This window comes from Vicia villosa, linkage group LG3 (assembly GCF_029867415.1).
Source record: "Vicia villosa cultivar HV-30 ecotype Madison, WI linkage group LG3, Vvil1.0, whole genome shotgun sequence".
In the NCBI taxonomy this organism is placed as follows: Eukaryota; Viridiplantae; Streptophyta; class Magnoliopsida; order Fabales; family Fabaceae; genus Vicia; species Vicia villosa.
In genome coordinates this window covers 4,582,812-4,588,245 of record NC_081182.1, presented here as the reverse complement: position 1 = coordinate 4,588,245, position 5,434 = coordinate 4,582,812, and the positions used below count along the sequence as shown (strand labels likewise).

At 31.1% G+C, this 5,434-nt stretch overlaps 1 long non-coding RNA gene across 11 annotated transcripts; it reads left to right on the top strand.

Moving 5' to 3' along the window:
- The first annotated feature begins 616 nt into the window (after positions 1 to 616).
- Positions 617 to 4,554, top strand: LOC131660113 (uncharacterized). Of its 11 annotated transcripts, XR_009300711.1 has the most exons (6): positions 621 to 1,223; positions 1,549 to 2,059; positions 2,224 to 2,795; positions 2,883 to 2,943; positions 3,652 to 3,726; positions 4,083 to 4,523. It is a non-coding gene; the product is annotated as an uncharacterized LOC131660113 (long non-coding RNA). The 11 variants fall into 11 exon arrangements; XR_009300706.1 differs by having other exon boundaries at positions 617 to 1,223; positions 2,883 to 3,726; positions 4,083 to 4,543; XR_009300714.1 differs by having other exon boundaries at positions 622 to 1,223; positions 2,224 to 2,667; positions 3,281 to 4,553.
- The last annotated feature ends 880 nt before the right edge of the window (positions 4,555 to 5,434 follow it).

The window sequence follows — 5,434 nt, the reverse complement described above, 5'->3', positions numbered from 1 at the left end:
TTTTTTAATTTTATTCTTTAGAATAATAATGAATTAAAGATTCTTACAGAGAATATAAAAACTTTTCATTTTTGACGACTCAAATTTAAAATCTTTATATTTAATGTTTCTTTTATCTTTATGCATATAATTTTTTTTTTAAAGAAAAAAAGATTTAGTAATTTTTATTTATTTAAAATCACAAACACTAAATAGACCAATTAAATAATACATAAAGTTATTTTTGAATAAATAAAAAAATATATTTTTAACATATTTTAGTCTAAAATATCACCATTAATATAAAATTTTATACTTGCCCCTGAAAAAAATTTAAAATTGTTCAATTTAACTAATAGGTAAGTCAAACATACGCACAAATATAACTAGTAGGTAACTCAGGCGTACTCGAGGAGCGACATTAGCACCTTTTGTTAGTAACAGACCCATAATAGGTTAATCATCAACTATCTACCCAATACTATAATGTTTCCCAATCTTACTAATATACCCTTCCTTCAAATATTTTTTACACTAACAAAAGACTATCTAAGTAATTAACAAAATAAATATTGCTCAATGCCATTTGTGTGCTTCTCATTGGTCACTTTTAGAAAGTTTTGTACTTCCATTTCACTTTTGAGCACATTTGGTTTCCCTTTAATTGATAGATACCCAATCCTCTGCAAAACAGAGCTTCATCGTTTGCACTATGTCAAAGAAGCCAACACTTGTCACTTTATCATTGGCCACATTGCTCATTTGAAAATTATCCCTCTCTTCTTCCTCCTCACTTTCGTTCTCTCTCTCTCTCTCATCTTCTCATCTTCTATTTTCCCTGAAACCCTAGAATCACAAAAAAAACAAACCCTAAACTCCTCTCTCTATTCTGATTCAAATCTAGAAACATGGAAGGAGGATATCATTCCTCTCGCCGTCGCCACCATCGTGTATTCTGTCATCGTCTCATCGTGCCACCACCAGTGGTTTTGCCGCCGTCATCTCTACTCGCCACCACCACTGTTTTTGGCGCCGTCATCTCTTCTCTTCGAATGTGTATCTTCTTGCCGACAAAAGATTTTCTTTTCAGTGTTTTGAAATGTATCAGATTTTCTTTTCATTCTAAATCGAAAGAATGACATGCCACCAAAGGACTTGATATTGTCATTTTCCATGGTGCATCAGGTTTAAATATGACATGCCACCAAAAGAGAAAGATCAATGAAAGACAAATCGTTCATACGGTATGTTTCCCATACATTAAGTGGTAATCAAAATGAATGAGTGTGCTATTTTCGAGTTCCACATTTTTCATTTCAACATTTCCTTTCTCCTTGTCCCTGGTTTTTGAAAAACCCTCTCTCTCTACGCTCTGCAGGTCTTCTTTAATCAAAGGGTTTCTTCATTTTTCAGCATGTTTTTGTTTGTTGGTTTTACTAGATCCATGTTTCACTGAGTTTAATTTATTGTTTCCCCTCTCACATTTTACGGTCGGTCTCCTATTTTAACTAGAACAAGAATTTACAACATTGTGATAATAAGATCACTAATTGTTATGTCTTTGTACAGTTATGGAAGGCCACACCGAAATCAACTCAAACACCGGTGACAAATATGCGTTCGAGTGGATTCCCGTGATGGTGGAACTGGTTGGAAAGACAACTACCTGCAACATCAAATCCATAAGAAAAACAAGTCCTAAAGAATTTCCAAATCACGCTGCCGAGACCATATTCAGAACAAAAGACAAGTCCAAGACCTGGCTCAAGCACTCAAAGGCAACAACATCATCCTTTAGTAGCATCATATAGGTTCTGGTTGCGCTAGCTTTCGGCAGTCCGTTTTAGATTGCCATTTAGTAGCAGTTTGTTGAGTAGGTTTGGTAGCAGTTGTGGTGAGCATATATGTTTATGTGAGCTGTTTTAACTAAATGTTTATGATCATGTTATTTTGCCTTCAGATTTCTGGCCATGTCAAGAATTATATGATTCGAATCATGTAGCGGTGCCATTAGATGATCATGTACATAGTGAACCTTCCCTTGATGGTATTGAAGAGTTAGTCCATGAATTTAACAAAGGTAACATGATAGTTCTTTCTATCTTTTAAGGGAGTATGTGATGTATGATGATAGTTTTTGAATGTTTCTTATACCAATTTATATATGTTATTGGATTGTTCAGTCGTGGTTTTAGTCTATATTTTAACGTTGCAAGATACTTATATTTGTGGTTTCATTTGTAGGATAGCTTCATGAGTCGATGCAGGTCTGGAATCGTTTTAACCATGTTATACATGCCTGCAAAGGCCTGTTCCTGCTCAAAAGCCGATATTAGCGGGCTCTGGAAACTTCACTTTCCGCTCCTCCTTTGTCATCACAATGCTCAGCTGTTTCTTTTTAAGTTCTCCATGCAAATTCTCTTTTCAAGTTCTTTGCAAGTTCTCCATATCTTTATTTTTTGTTTAGAAATATTCCAAGATGCAAACTTGTCATTAAATATTCCTGCTATAACTTATCATTAAACCTTTGTGAACAGGAAACTGAGAGAAAAATGACATGAACTACAATGTGGCTATCTACTTACTGCTATTTCTAATGTTCTTAGTTTCTCAGATTTTGTCTATTGTTGTCGTATAGCATGGTTGAGTTCATATCTTTTCACGTGGTTCGGCTAAGCTCTTTCTCAGGTGTGTTATCCCAAAATGATTCACAAACAGTTTCATAAACATCTGCTTCTCAAACAACATATGAAATCTAAACTTTCTCTAAAATGAGAGAAGTCAAAACAATTGGAGAAATTATTATCCTCTAACATGTATGTTCTCTAAGAGTTACACATTATGGTTTTGTTTTATTCATTCTTTTCTATCTCCTTCCATTTTAATCCTAATATCATATGCAGGAGTCATATGCCGATACCGTTGGAACTACAATATGCAATTTAGAGCTAACAATAGTAGCTGGTACATGAATATCAAGTCCCTAATTTTACATCCATTGATAGTGCAACATGTTACCTTTATTCATTTGTATGGAAGTCTGTTTGTTTCCTGGCTTTCTTTGTACTTTATACATTTGTTTAGGGTCCTTATAACCATATAAATTTATGTGTTAAGTTGCATATTAGGAATAACACTACTTGCCAGTAATGTAGTTGCAGTGAAGCATTGAATAAATTGAAGAATCAAATAAATTAACAGTAATGCACATGCTAAATCTACACATCCATTACACTTTGTACACACTGCTTTCTATGAGTATACCATAATTCAACTTATGTACATTTCATATAATATATAGGGAAATGCTTAATGGTGCAACTCATTTATGAAAGCATACGAACAACATGGCAGAGCAGTAAAAAGTCTATAACCTTGGCATACATCAACTGCTTACCTTATTTCTTAAAACAACACATAACACATTGTTGTTTCACAGTTTGCATCAATATATGACTGACACGGTTGCCATAAAAGTATATGTATCTCCATTAGATTGTATGGGTCTGTCGAGTTTACTATTTTAATCTTATACACACTTCTTTGAGCCTATGAATTTGGATTTTGCTTCGATTTGAGGCACTGAATAACTATGACTTGCATGAAGAAGAGAGACCCCTATTAATTAAGAGCTTTGGTGTTTTATCTATACATTTATTTTTACTTCTATAGAAGATATTCTCTGGAATCTGCAGTACTCCATGCCAGTTCAAGAAGGAAGGTCCAGCAAAGCCTCAACATGAATATGTATATACTTTCTGCCTATATATTTGTTTGTTGCAGTTTGTAAGATATTTGTTCAGATACATTTTCTTGACTATGGCCATAGGGAACTTTTATGGTGAATGTTTAAAATATTTGTTCCCTGCACTTTTGTTTATTTGTCTCTATTATTGCTCCTTTAGAGAAGAACCGCATAACTCTCTAACAGCTCTTCTATCACCGCTACAAAATTTGAAGATATGATTTTCTTAATCCTTTTGTGTCGCCTCTTTGAAAAATATAGATAACTTGAGCATTGTTGATCTTGTGTCTTTACTTCAAATTTAAAATTAACTGTTATCTTAAGTGCTGCTTGGGTAACATCGGTTTTCCCATTTCAGCTGAAAACTGCTGGAGGAAGCAGTGCAATGAACAATTGGTTCAGAGTTATTAGTATTATAAATAAGAAGTGAAACGCACTTACTAGCATGTTATTGGTCAAAGGGTTTCTGACAAGAGAGAGAGAACAGATAAAAGTAGTGACCAAAGGAGCAAAAGAAAGAACCCAAAAAGGAAAAACAACAGAGAAATGAAGAAGCAGAAAGAGAGAGAGGTTTGTGCAATAGAAGACAGTGAATGAAAATTATTACTATTATTATAAACAAACATTAATCATGTAAATGACAGATGAGGAGAGGATTAATGTTTACTTCACCTAGGATATCTGTAATATATAAAATGCACTTGTCTATGTATTTTTGTTTTTTTTTTCTTCATATTTTTTATTAGTGATAAATATTTTTAATGCCTAAACATTTGAGGTTCTAAGAAAAAATTATTTAATTAATTTTAAAATATTTAATTAATAAATAAGTTGATAGACACTAGACAAAGTTTGGATTAGATAATTTGAATTTCTTTCTTTTGAATTAAATAGAAGATATGTGATAGAATGAAATCTTGAAAAATACAATGATATTAAAATTATTAAGAGAGAATATCTTTTTTTCCCTAAAATTGAAGATTATGAATTTTCCTAAAATTATTGGATGATACTCAAAAAATCTAAATAATAATGAAATCATATTTTATAAGGAAGGTTAGGATAGCAAATAACTTTATTTTTCTTGTGGAAACAAATATTTTACTTTTAAGTATCAGATTGCATTTTAATAAATACTTTACTTTTATAAAAAAAACAAAAATCTTTGAATAATCAATAAGATATAATTAATTTTTAATTTAGGTTAAAACAATATTAAAAAATAATTTAATCCTAGATATAATATATGATTGACAGAAAGAATATTATAATAAACTCAAGTCTTGTGTAAATACAATATTTTTAAAAATAAAATGGATGAGTTAGTTCGTATACAATAATTAAATTAAATAGATATAAATTATTGATTTATAATTCAATTTTTGATAATATATTTATTTATATTTATATGTTAAATAAATAAATTATTAATATTTATAAATTAATTATAAGGGGGTATTCACTGCCCCCGTTAGTGGATTTTCAAAAATATTCTTTAACATAGATTGGATATTGAAATGAGAAAAGCTATTTGTACACTATAAGTGTACACTACACCGTATACTTATACATTTAATATACTATTTTTATTTTTTTATTAATTTATATTTTCTTGAATTTTGTGCAACCAATATTTTACTCTGTTATTCCATACGGTGTACACGGGGTGTATGAAAAAACAATGTACAAATAGCATAGCTGTATTGAAAT